Source organism: Tamandua tetradactyla, chromosome 17 (genome assembly GCF_023851605.1).
Source record: "Tamandua tetradactyla isolate mTamTet1 chromosome 17, mTamTet1.pri, whole genome shotgun sequence".
NCBI classification, from domain to species: Eukaryota; Metazoa; Chordata; class Mammalia; order Pilosa; family Myrmecophagidae; genus Tamandua; species Tamandua tetradactyla.
The window spans coordinates 8,254,732-8,269,673 of NC_135343.1; positions in this window are offsets into that span (position 1 = coordinate 8,254,732).

Sequence of the window (14,942 nt, forward strand, 5' to 3'; positions counted from 1 at the left end):
AAGACATAGATGACCTCAACAAACCAATCACAAGTAAAGAAATTGAATTAGTCATTCAAAGGCTTCCTAAAAAGAAAAGTCCAGGACCAGACGGCTTCACATGTGAATTCTATCAAACATTCCAGAAAGAATTAGTACCAACTCTCCTGAAACTCTTAAAAAAAATCGAAGTGGAGGGAAAACTACCTAATTCATTCTATGAAGCCAACATCACCCTCATACCAAAACCAGGCAAAGATATTACAAAAAAAGAAAACTACAGGCCAATCTCTCTAATGAACATAGATGCAAAAATCCTCAATAAAATTCTAGCAAATCGTATCCAACAGCACATTAAAAGAATTATACATCATGACCAAGTAGGATTCATCCCAGGTATGCAAGGATGGTTCAACATAAGAAAATCAATTAATGTAATACACCATATCAACAAATCAAAGCAGAAAAATCACATGATCATCTCAATTGATGCAGAGAAGGCATTTGACAAGATTCAACATCCTTTCCTGTTGAAAACACTTCAAAAGATAGGAATACAAGGGAACTTCCTTAAAATGATAGAGGGAATATATGAAAAACCCACAGCTAATATCATCCTCAATGGGGAAAAATTGAAAACTTTCCCCCTAAGATCAGGAACAAGACAAGGATGTCCACTATCACCACTATTATTCAACATTGTGTTGGAGGTTCTAGCCAGAGCAATTAGACAAGAAAAAGAAATACAAGGCATCAAAATTGGAAAGGAAGAAGTAAAACTATCACTGTTTGCAGACGATATGATACTATACGTCGAAAACCCGGAAAAATCCACAACAAAACTACTAGAGCTAATAAATGAGTACAGCAAAGTAGCAGGTTACAAGATCAACATTCAAAAATCTGTAGCATTTCTATACACTAGCAATGAACAAGCGGAGGGGGAAATCAAGAAATGAATCTCATTTACAATTGCAACTAAAAGAATAAAATACCTAGGAATAAATTTAACTAAAGAGACAAAAAAACCTATATAAAGAAAACTACAAAAAACTGCTAAAAGAAATCACAGAAGACCTAAATAGATGGAAGGGCATACCGTGTTCATGGACTGGAAGACTAAATATAGTTAAGATGTCAATCCTACCTAAATTGATTTACAGATTCAATGCAATACCAATCAAAATCCCAACAACTTATTTTTCAGAAATAGAAAAACCAATAAGCAAATTTATCTGGAAGGGCAGGGTGCCCTGAATTGCTAAAAACATCTTGAGGAAAAAAAACGAAGCTGGAGGTCTTGCACTGCCTGACTTTAAGGCATATTATGAAGCCACAGTGGTCAAAACAGCATGGTATTGGCATAAAGATAGATATATCGACCAATGGAATCGAATAGAGTGCTCAGATATAGACCCTCTCATCTACGGACATTTGATCTTTGATAAGGCAGTCAAGCCAACTCACCTGGGACAGAACAGTCTCTTCAATAAATGGTGCCTAGAGAACTGGATATCCATATGCAAAAGAATGAAAGAGGACCCCTATCTCACACCCTATACAAAAGTTAAGTCAAAATGGATCAAAGATCTAAACATTAGGTCTAAGACCATAAAACAGTTAGAGGAAAATGTAGGGAGATATCTTATGAATCTTACTATTGGAGGCGGTTTTATGGACCTTAAACCTAAAGCAAGAGCACTGAAGAAGGAAATAAATAAATGGGAACTCCTCAAAATTAAACACTTTTGTGCATCAAAGAACTTCATCAAGAAAGTAGAAAGACAGCCTACACAATGGGAGACAATATTTGGAAATGACATATCAGATAAAGGTCTAGTATCCAGAATTTATAAAGAGATTGTTCAACTCAACAACAAAAAGACAGCCAACCCAATTACAAAATGGGAAAAAGACTTGAACAGACACCTATCAGAAGAGGAAATACAAATGGCCAAAAGGCACATGAAGAGATGCTCAATGTCCCTGGCCATTAGAGAAATGCAAATCAAAACCACAATGAGATATCATCTCACACCCACCAGAATGGCCATTATCAACAAAACAGAAAATGACAAGTGCTGGAGAGGATGCGGTGAAAGAGGCACACTTATCCACTGTTGGTGGGAATGTCAAATGGTGCAACCACTGTGGAAGGCAGTTTGGCGGTTCCTCAAAAAGCTGAATATAGAATTGCCATACGACCCAGCAATACCATTGCTGGGAATCTACTCAAAGGAATTAAGGGCAAAAACTCAAACGGACATTTGCACACCAGTGTTTATAGCAGCGTTATTTACAATTGCAAAGAGATGGAAACAGCCAAAATGTCCATCAACAGACGAGTGGCTAAACAAACTGTGGTATATACATACGATGGAATCTTATGCAGCTTTAAGCCAGGATAAACTTATGAAGCATGTAATAACATGGATGGACCTAGAGAACATTATGCTGAGTGAGTCTAGCCAAAAACTAAAAGACAAATACTGTATGGTCCCAATGATGTGAATCGACATTCGAGAATAAACTTGGAATATGTCATTGGTAACAGAGTCCAGCAGGAGTTAGAAACCGGGTAAGATAATGGGTAATTGGAGCTGTTGGGATACCGACTGTGCAACAGGACTAGATAGAAAAACTCAAAAATGGACAGCACAATAATACCTAATTGTAAAGTAATCATGTTAAAACACTGAATGAAGCTGCATCCGAGCTATAGGTTTTTGTTTTGTTTTGTTTTTACTATTATTACTTTCATTTTTTTCTCTATATTAACATTCTATATCTTTTTCGGTTGTGTTGCTAGTTCTTCTAAACCGATGGAAATGTACTAAGAAACGATGATCATGCATCTATGTGATGATGTTAAGAATTACTGATTGCATATGTAGAATGGTATGATTTCTAAATGTTGGGTTAATTTCTTTTTTTCCGTTAATTAATAAAAAAAAAAAGTTCTTAGTATTTGTCTCAATTTGGAGAGGTTGCAGACTGCACAATTAAAACAGATCCAGTCCCTAGAAGATCAAGAGGATTTGGATTTGTGCTTTTCAGAGACGCTGCTAGCGTTGATAAGGTTTTGGAACTGAAAGAACACAAACTGGGTGGCAAATTGATAGGCCCCCAAAGGGTGAAGGTTTTAAAAGGGAAAGATCCCCCAAAAAAGTTTTTGTGGGTGGATTGAGTCCAGATACTTCTAAAGAGCAAATAAAAGAATATTTTGAAGCATTTGGAGAGATTGAAAATAATGAACTTCCCATGGATACAAAAACAAATGAAAGAAGAGGATTTCGTTTTTTTCACATGTGCAGATGAAAAGCCAGTAAAGACATTATTAGAAAGCAGATATCATCAAATTGGTTCTGGGAAGTGTGAAATCAAAGTTGTACAACCCAAAGAGGTAGGCAGCAACAGCAACAACAGAAAGGAGGAAGAGGAGCTGCAGCTACTGGACAAGGTGGTACTAGGGGTCATGGATGAGGTCAGGTCAAAACTGGAACCAAGGATTTAATAACCATTATGGTCAAGAGTCTGGAAATTACAATAGTGCCCATGGTGGTGGTCAGAACTATAGTGGCCATGGCGGATATGACTATACTGGGTGTAACTATGGTGTTCCAGTTTGCTAGCTGCCAGAATGCAACACACCAGAGACGGATTGGCTTTCAATAAAAGGGGATTTATTTAGTTAACATATAGTTCTTCAGAGGAAAGGCAGCTAACTTTCAACTGAGGTTCTTTCTTACGTGGGAAAGCACAGGGCAATCTCTGCTGGCCTTCTCTCCAGCCCTCTGGGTTCTAACAACTTTCCCCAGGGTGATTCCGTTCTGCATCTCCAAAGGCCTGGGCTGAGCTGTGAGTGCCAAGATGAGGTATGCTGAGCTACTTGGGCTGTGCTATGTTGAGCTCTCTCATTTAAGCACCAGCCAATTAAATCAAACATCATTCATTGCAGCAGGCATGCCTCCTAGCCGACTGCAGATGCAGTCAGCAACAGATGAGGTTCACATGCCATTGGCTCCTGTCCACAGCAATAGAACTAGGCACATTCATCTGGCCAAGTTAACACCTGAATCTGACTAGCACATGTCCACCCCTCATCAACTTGGAAATTACACATATCACCTTAAACAATATTAAAGTGCAAAAATTCTCTTCTAGCTGTGGACCTATGAATCTCAGAACAGGTTATCTGGTGCCAATATGCAAAGGAGGACAGTCACAGGATACAGGTTTTCATTTCCATAGGGAGAAACTGGAAGGAACACAGGAGTCACAAGACCCAAATGGTTCTGAAATCCTGCAGGGGTCATTGAGGAGACCACCTTTTTCTCAGCTCCACCCTCTCCAGGCATCGGGGCCACACCTGTGCTCTCTGCCATTTCTGGGGCACACGCTCAACCCCTCCATGTGGTGGCAGCCAGGCTACCCCCAGTCCCCAAGAAGCATGCTGTACTTTTTCCAAAGCCTGAGGCAGCACAACTCTTCCACTGCAACAAGGTAGGAGACTCATCCTCTCCATGTATATGGGTGGGTCCACTCTCCTGACTGAAGTTTCTTGGCTTCAGAACCAAGCTTCCATGGTTCTCACTCTGCAAACTCCAATTTGTCCCTTTTGTGTCCCCCTTTGTCCAGATTGGCAGTGGTTTTATTTACACCAACAGTCTCTTCAAGCACTCCAGGACTTCTCCATCATTCTCTTTACAGCTCCTCCAAAATCTTCCCCTTATCCATCCAAAAAAACTGGTCCAGCATGTCTGGTGTTTGCAAACTGCAGCAGCACCCCACTCTTGGTACCAAAATCTGTTCTAATTTGCTAGCTCCTGGAATTCTATATACTAGAAATGGAAGGTTTTTAAAAAGGGGAATTTAATAAGTTGCAAGTTAACAGTTTTTAGTTTTTAGGTCAAACTGTTCCAAATAAAGCAAGTCTATATAAATACCCAATCAAAGGCATCCAGGAAAAGATACCTTGGTTCAAAAAGGCTGATGAAGTTCAGGCTTTCTCTCTCAAGTGAGAAGGCACATGGCGGACACAGTCAGCATTTCTCTGTTGGCTGGAAGGGCACATGGCAAACATGGCATCATCTGCTAGCTTTCTCTCCTGGCTTCCTGTTTCATGAATCTCCCCAGGAGGCATTTTCCTTCTTCAAAGGTTGCTGGCTAGTGGACTCTCTGCTTCATGGTGCTGCAGCATTCTCTGCTCTCTCTGAATCTCTAGCTTTCTCCAAAGTCTTTTATAGGACTCCAGTAAACTAATCAAGACCCACCCAAATGGGTGGAGACACATCTCTACCTAATCAGCTTAACAACCACTCTTGATTGCATCACATCTCCAGGGAGATGATCTAATTACAGATTCAAACATACAGTACTAAATAGGGATTAGAAGAAATGGCTGCCTTTACAAAATGGGATTAGGATTAAAACATGGCTTTTCTAGGGTACATACATCCTTTCAAACCAGCACATATGGGAACTATGGATATGGATAGGGATATGCAGACTACAGTGGCCAACAGAGCACATGTGGCAAGGCATCGCGAGGGGGTGGCAATCACCAAAACAATTACCAGCTGTACTAAAGGAGGACCTTGGAGAAAACTGGAGGAAATGCTCAAGTAACCCATCTTGCAAGACGATGTTGAAGATTGGTCTTCTGTTGATCTAAACTGATTATTTTGTAAAAGACTTTCTAGTGTACAAGACACAACAGTCCAATGGTATTTAGCTGCCATTTAGTTTTCTTGGTTTTTATTTTGTCCTTTGCTATCTGTGTTAGGCCTCGATGTGGATTTTCTTATACAAATTTTATTTGTATGATTTCATGTTAAACCTCAAATAAATGCTTCCTTATGTGTTTGTTAAAAAAAAATTAGGATCACCAAAACCAAAAGTTGGTTCTTTGAGAAAAATCAATAAAATCGATGGACCACTAGCAAGGCTGACAAAGAAAAAAAGAGAGGATGCAAATAAACAAAATTAAAAATGGAAGAGAGTCGTTAGTATGGATCCTGAAGAAACTAAAAAGTCTTAAGAGGATATTATGAACAACTATAGACTCACAAATGAGGCAACTTAGATGAAATGGAGAAATTTCTAGAAGCATATGAAGTGCTGACACTGACTTGAGAAGAAATAAGATCTTAATCTGATTATAATTAAAGAGATTCAATTAGTTAACAAAAATCCTCTCACTAAGAAAAGTCTAAGGCCATACCACTTCACAGGGGCATTTTATCAAATATTTCAAAAGGAACTAACACCAATTCTCCTCAAATGCAACTAGAAAATTGAGGAAATAGAAATGCTAACAGACTCATTTTATGAAGCTAATATCACTCTAATACCAAAAATGGATAAAGGTGCTACAAGAAAGGAAAATTACAGATGAATCTCCCTAATGAATATAAATGCAAAAATTCTCAACAAAATTTTAGCAAATCAGATCAAACAATATGTTAAAAGAATTATACGTCATGACCAAGTGTGGTGTAGTAGTTTGCAAGCTGCTGGAATGCAATATACCAGAATAGAACGGCTTATTTTTTTGAAGGGGTGGATGTGTGGTCCAGGAATCGAACCTGGGTCTCCTGCATGAAAGTGGAATGGATTTTAAAAAGGGGAATTTAATAAATTACAACTTTACAGTTATAAGCCTATAAGAATGTCCAAACTAAGGCATCCATGAAAAGAAGCCTTAATTCAATAGGTCAGGAACATCTCTGTCATCTGGGTAGTTATGTGGCTGGCATCTGCTGTTCCCTTGCTCCTGGGCTCTATGCTTTCAGCCTCTGTTCCTGTGGGGGTTCCTCACTTTGCTTCTCCCGGGCTGGTTTTCATCTCTTGGCTCTCTACAGGTTCTGGCTTGCTTGACATCTTATGGTGATGTCTGCTGGACTCCAAGAATCTCCAGACATCCATGTTTCTGTTCTTCAAGTGTTGGCATCTTATCAGCTCTGCTCTGAAGTTTCTGTTGGCTCTCAGGTTTCTTTAGTTTCTGATTCTCTCCAAGATGTTTCCTCTTTTAAAGGATTCCAATAAACTAATGAAGACCTACCTGGAATAGGTGGAGTTACATCTCTACCTAATCAAAAGGTCACACCCACAGTTGGGTACATCACATATTCTTGGAGATAATCTAATCGAAAGCTTCACACTACAGTGTTGGATCAGGGTTAGAAGAATGGTTGTTCCCACAAGATTGGATCAGGATTAAAACATGGCTTTTCTAGGGTACATAATACTTTCAAGCTGGCACATGGGGTTTATACCAGGAATGCAACGGTGGCTTGACATAAGAAAATAATCAATGTAATACAACACATTAACAAATTGAAAGGGAAAAATCACATGATTGTATCAACTGATGTTGGAAAACTATTCAACAAAATTCAGCATCCTTTTCTGAGAAAAACACTTCAAAAGGTAGTAATTGAAGGAAACTTCCTCAATGTCACATAAAGCATATATGAAAAACCCATAGCCAGCATCATTTGCAATGGCAAAAGAGTGAAAGCATTCCCCTTGAGATTGGGGATGAGACAAGGATGCCCACTGTCACCACTATATTATTCAACATTGTATTAGAAGTACTAACTGAGCATTTAGACAGGACAAAGAAATAAAAGGCATCCAAATAGGCAAGGAAGAAGTAAAACTTTCATTATTTGCATATGGCAAGATCCTATACTTAGAGAACCCTGAGAAATCTACAGCAAAACTACTTGAGCTAATAAATTTAGCAGAGTGGCAGGATACAAGAATAATGTACAAAAATCAGTAATGTTTCTATACAGAAGCAAAGACCTATCTGAGGTGACATGAAGGAGAACATTCCACTCAGAATAGCGACCAGAAGAATTAGGTATCTAGGGAATAAGCCTAACTAGGGATATCAAGGACTTATACACAGAAAATTACAAAAAAAAAATGCTAAAACAAATAAAAAATTACCTAAATAGATGGAAAGATATTCCATGCTCATGGATAGGAATGTTGAATATCATTAAGATGTCAATTCTAACCAAACCTGATCTACAGATTCAATGCAATACCAATAAAAATCCCAAGAACCTACTCTGAAGTCTTGGAAAAACTGGTTATCAAATTTATATGGAAGGGAAAGAGACCCCGAATAGCTAAAGATATCTTTAAAAAGAAGAGCAAACTGGGAGGTCTATCACTTCCTGACTTTAAAGCTTGCTATGAAGCCACAGTGGTCAAAACTGCATGGTACTGGCACAAAGATAGAAGTATTGACCAGTGGAACCAAATCGAGAGTGCAGAGACTGACCACCAAATCTTTGGTCTGTTAATCTTTGACAAGATCCCCAAATCCACTGAACTGGGACAGAATAGTCTTTTCAATAAATGGAGTTGGGAGAATTGGATATCAATAGCCAGAAGAATAAAAGAGGAACCCTATCTTACATTCTATACAAAAATTAACTCAAAATATATCAGAGACCTAATGTAAGAGCCAGTACCATGAAACTCCTAAAGAAAATATAGGGAAACATCTTCAAAACCTAATAATAGGAGGTAGCTTCTTGAACAAAATATAAGCTATGAAAGAAAAACTAGATAAGTGTGAACTCCTCAGACTCAAAAGCTTCTATTCCTCAAAGGAGTTTGCCAAAAGGTGAAGAAGCAGACAACAGGAGAAAATATTTGGCAACCATATATTGAATAAAAGTTTGATATCATGTGTATATAAAGAAATTATACAACTTAACAACAACAACAACAAAAAAATAACAACATACACCCCACTGATAAAATGGGCAAAAGATATGAATAGACATTTTTCCAGAGTTATACAGAGAAGGTAGGATTTAACATACGAATATGATTGCTGAATCCTTATGTTGATATTTCTTTTAACTAAAAGAAGTATCTTAGAGCAGCTAGAAGTAAAAACCTAAAATTGTGGAATTGCAACCCATACCAAACTCTGAAATCTGTTCTACAACTAATTGTTGTGCTGTGCCTTGAAATTTATTGCTTTTTTGTATATATGTTCTTTTTCACAAAAAAAAGAGAAAAAAAGTAGATTGTGATGATAAAAAATATTTATTCCTTCTAGCCGCCTATATTCTGGAGCAGCTAGAAGGAAGATCTGAGAGAAAGGTATGGTAGCTCTTGACAAACTCTGGGATCTGCCCTATAACTAGTTGAAGAGTGCTGTGAAAATTATTCCTTTTTTATTTCTTTGTTTTGTATATATGCTATACAATAAAAAAAAAGTATTAAAAAAGAATAAGGCCACTATAAACCTTAAAAAAAAAGGTGAAGAGGCAGCCAATTCAGTGGGAAAAAAAAATTTGAAATCACACATCAGATAAAGGTTTGATATCCTGTATACATAAGTAAATCATACAACTCAACAACAAAAGAACCAGCAACCCAATTATAAAGTTGGCTAAAAATATGAATAGAAATTTTCCTGAGGAGCTAAAAAACACATGATGATGTTTACAGCTAATGAAATGCTCATTCTCATTAGCTGTAAGGGAAAGACTACAATGAGATACCACCTCACATCTATAAGAATAGCTATTAAACAAACAGGAAACTACAAATGTTGGAGAGGATGTGGAGAAATTGGGATACTTATGCACTGCTAGTGGGAATGTATAATGTTATAGCTGCTATAGAAGACAGTTTGATGGTTCCTTAGAAAATTAGATACCAAGTTGCCCTGACTCAGCAATACCAATATTAGGTATAAATCCAGAGGAGCTGAAAGCAATGACATGAACTGACATTTGTACACTGATGTTCATAGCAGCACTATTCATAGTTTCCAAAAGATGGAAATAATCCAAGTGCCCACCAACCAACAAGTGGATAAACAAAATGTGGTACATGTACACATGATGGAATATTATGCAGCAATAAGATGAAATGAGGTCCTGAAGCATATGGCAACATGGATGAACCTAAAGGATATAATGCTGAGTGAAATAAGCCAGACACAAAAGGATAAATATAGTAAAATTTCACTATTATGACTCTGGTAAAGAGAGCAAACTTGAAATCATACAGCCCAAGAAAATCTGTACTCATATATAGCAATGAACTAGATGTTACATCTCTGCAGCTGGAGTACACAAATGACTTCAAGCAACTGCTTCCATGTGTTTCACATTTTTAACATTGATCATTCATAATAAAGATTCTATAAATGAAGAAGCCATCCAATAAAGAAATTCACTGGAAAAAAATTTAAAAAAGGTTAAGTGGCTGGTTTTTGGGAGCATGTACAGACAGATAACTAGATAAATAGATGGAAGGAACAGACGCATCTTTGGTAGCTTTGATTTTCAAGATGACCTTGTGTTCTAGTTTGCTAGCTGCCAAAATGCGATGTACCAGATATAGAATGGCTTTAAAAGGGGGAATTTATTAAGTTGCAAGTTTACAGTTCTATGGCCAAGAAAATGTCCCAATTAAAGCAAGTCTATAAAAATGTCCAAATTACGGCACCAACAAGAGGTTACCTGCACTCAAGAGAGGCTGATGAAGTTCAGGGTTTCTCTCTCAAGTGGAAAAGCACATGGTGAACATGGCGATGTCTGCTAGCTTTCTCTCCAGGCTTCCTTTTTCATGAAGCTCCCCCAAGGATGATCTCCAAAGGTCTCTGGCTACATGGGCTCTCATGGTTCTCATTATTCTGAAGCTTTCTCCAAAATTCTACCTCTTTTAAAGGATTCTAGTAAACTAATCAAGACCCAGCTGGAATGGGTGGAGTCATATCTCTCTCTATTCAAAAGTTAATACCCATGATTGGGTGAGACATCTCTCCATGGATATAATCTAATCAAGTTCCCAACATACAGTATGAATAGAGTTTAAAAGAAAAGGCTAACTCCACAGAATGGGATTAGAATTAAAACATAGCTTTTCTAGGTGCATAAATCTTTTCAAAAGGGCACACCTTGCTTAATATGTAATTCTTTATGAACACCGATATGGTTATTTATCTTAGTCCATCCTATAGTCTATTTATCCACATTAACACCCCCAGTGACTTTTAGATCAAAATGTATAATGATATAGCAACTAATCAGACACAGATAAAGGAAACGTGTGTATTAATTAGGTATACTTTCCTTTTAACTAGCATATGAAAATATCCTTGTTTATCCTGTGTTGTGGAATTATTGAGTGGTCAACATTTATCTTGTACCATGTCCCAGATGACTCCCTCAAATGTTGTGTTGTATTAACTTGTTTGGCTGACTTCTAAAACCTTCTTTATCAATAGTCTACACATGCACATGATGATAAAGTCATCATCAGGTAAGTTATATGTTATGTAATGGGGGACCCTAAACAAGAACCTTAGCTTCTCAGATCCTCAGTTCATTTATCAGTTTTTTCATTTAACAAATGAAAAACAATTTGTTTAGTGTTTAATCATTGTTAAACAAATGATTTGTTTAGTGATATCCATGGGCCAGAAACCTGTTACCTCAGGGTAAATTGAAGAATAAAACATTTCCTGCCCTTGAGGTGCTTAATTGCCTCACCTTTATAAACAAAGTACCTTCCATGTATGACTTTCCTTAATTCTATATTAGATCATTTCACTGCAACAATCATACACTAGGAAGGGGAATTTCACTTTAAGGGCAGAGACAAAACACACTGAAGTAACAGTGTTTTTAAAAATTGCCTTCTGATAATAAACAGAGGTGGGGCCAAGATGGCGGCTTAGCAATGCGCGTGTTTTAGTTTGTCCTCCAGAACAACTACTAAATAACCAGAAACAGTACAGAACAGCTCCTGGGGCCACGTCAGTGACCGGACACACAGAGTACCCCAGTCTGGACCAGCTGGACCGGCTGCGAGCCTCCCCAGAACTGTGACTTCCCCAAGCCATGGCAGCTGGCGCCCCTCCCCCACAGGCTGCTTCCCAATGGGGAAAGGAAAGAGACTTCACCAGCAGCAGGGGCTGAGCCCAACCAAATGCCAATTTTGGAATTAATTAACAAATTCTGACTACTAAAAATAGGCCCCCAGCTCAAGTGAACCTGGTCAAAGCAGAGGTCGCTCATTTTTGCCCTGGCGCCAAGGGGGCAGGACTGATGGAAAAAGAAAAAAAGAAAAGAAACAGATTTTTGTGGCTGTGTTTCTACAAAGGCTTGACTGCCTTTGTATAGCGGCAGGACTTCTCAGGCTGCAACTGCCCCAGGCATAAGCAGAAACAAGCTCATTTGAGGGCTTATCTGGAGCCTGTGCCTTCCCCAGGGGAGGGGTGAGACCCAATTCAGGTGGAATCCCTCCCTCAAGGAATTCAGACACCAGGGCTTGGTCATTTAAAGCCATTAAAACCAGCCTATAACCTCTCCTCTGTCTCCACCATGCTCCCAGCAGGGAGAGTCTGCCAAAGTTAAAGGTACCACATCATCTTATGCTGGTGGGACTTGCAGGCACACAAGCATCACATACTGGGCAGGATAAGAAAAACAGAGTCCAGAGACTTCACAGGAAAGTCAACCTGCTGGGTCTCACCCTCAGGGAAAACTGATGCAGGTGACTCTTTCCTCCTGATTGGAGGCCAGTTTGGTCTGGGAAAATCTGGCTGGGGTCTATATTAACTAAGGAGACCCTGCTAAGGCCAGGGGTGGGGGCGGGGGGGAAGGTACCATATAAGCAGGGCAAGAAACAAGAAAACAAGAACTGAAAAATCTCTGTTAAACAAAACCTAAGGTAGAGGTCCAGAAAAAGCTGAACTGAATGTCAAAGAACAGATGGACAACAAATTCACCCAGCAAGAAAATCCTAGGTAAAAGAAGTGAAAGCAATCTCCAGAATAAACTAATTAAGGTAATTAAATGCCTCAATGCCAGCAAAAAATAACAAGTCACACTTGGAAAATTGAAGATATGGCCCAGTCAAAGGAACAAACCAACAATTCAAATGAGATACAGGAGCTGAAACAATTAATTCAGAATATACGAACAGACATGGAAAACCTCATCAAAAACCAAATCAATGAATTGAGGGAGGATATAAAGAAGGCAAAGAATGAACAAAAAGAAGAATCGAAAGTCTAAAAAAAATCACAGAACTAGGGCGGGCCACGGTGGCTCAGCAGGTAAGAATGCTTGCCTGCCATGCCTGAGGACCCGGGTTTGATTCCCGGTGCCTGCCCATGTAGAAAAAAAAAAAAATCACAGAACTTATGTGAATGGAAGGCACAGTAGAAGAGATGAAAAAACAATGGAAACTTACAATGGTAGATTTCAAGAGGCAGAAGATAGGATTACTGTACTGGAGGATGGAACATCTGAAATCCGACAAGAAAAAGAAAATATAGGGAAAAAATGGAAAAGTAGGAGCAGGGACTCAGGGAATTGAATGACAATATGAAACACATGAATATACATGTTGTGGGTGTCCCAGAAGGAGAAAAGAAGGGAAAAGGAGGAGAAAAACTAATGGAAGAAATTATCACTGAAAATTTCCCAACTCTCATGAAAGACTTAAAATTACAGGCCCAAGAAGTGCAGCATACCCCAAAGAGAATAGATCCAAATAGATGTACTCCAAGATACTTACTAATCAGAATGTCAGAGTTCAAAGAGAAAGTGAGAATCTTGAAAGCAGCAAGAGAAAAGCAATCCATCACATGCAAGGGAAGCCCAATAAGACTATGCGTAGATTTCTCAGCAGAAACCATGGAGGCAAAAAGACAGTGGGATGATATATTTAAATTACTAAAAGAGAAAAACTGCCAACCAAGAATTCTATATCCAGCAAAATTGTCCTTCAAAATGAGGGAGAAATCAAAACATTTTCAGACAAAACATCACTGAGAGAATTTGTGACCAAGAGACCTGCTCTGTAAGAAATACTAAAGGAAGCAATAGAGGCAGATTCGAAAAGACAGAAGAGAGAGGTGTGGAGAAGAGTGTAGAAAGGAAGACTATGAGTAAAGGTAAAAAGAAGGAAAATTAGATATGACGTATAAAATCCAAAAGGCAAAATGGTAGAAGAAAGTACTACCCGTACAGTAATAGCACTAAATGTTAATGGGTTAAACTCCCCAATCAAAAGACATAGACTGGCTAAATGGATTAAAAAACAACACCCATCTATATGCTGTCTACAGGAAATACATCTTAGACCCAAAGATAAACATAGGTTGAAAGTGAAAGGTTGGGAAAAGATATTTCATGCAAATAACAATCAGAAAAGAGCAGGAGTAGCTATACTAATATCCAACAAATTAGACTTCAAATGTAAAACAGTTAAGAGAGAAAAAGAAGGATGCTATGTATTAATAAAAGGAACAATTCAGCACAAAGACAGAACAATCATAAATATTTATATACCGAACCAGAATGCTCCAAAATACATGTGGCAAACACTGAAAAGAGAAATAGACACATCTACCATAATAGTTGGAGACTTCAATTCACCACCCTCATCAATGGACAGAGCATCTAGACAGAGGATCAATAGAGAAACAGAGAATTTGAATCATACAATAAATGAGCTAGACTTAACAGACATTTATAGAACATTACACCCCAGAACAGCAAGATACACCTTTTTCTCAAGTGCTCATGGACCATTCTCAAAGATAGACCATATGTTGGGTGACAAAGCAAGTCTCAATAAACTTAAAATATTGAAATCATACAAAACACTTCCTCAGATAATAAAGGAATGAAGTTGGAAATCAATAATAGGCAGAGTGCCAGAAAATTCACAAATATGTAGAGGCTTAACAACACACTCTTAAACAACCAGTGGGTCAAGGAAGAAATGACAAGAGAAATCAGTAAATATCTCGAGGGAAATGAAAATGAAAACACAACATATCAAAACTTATGGGACATGGCAAAGGCAGCTAAGAGGGAAATTTATTGCCCTAAATGCCTATATCAAAAAAGAAGAAAGGGCAAAAATCGAGGAATTAACTGTCCACTCGGAAGAATTAG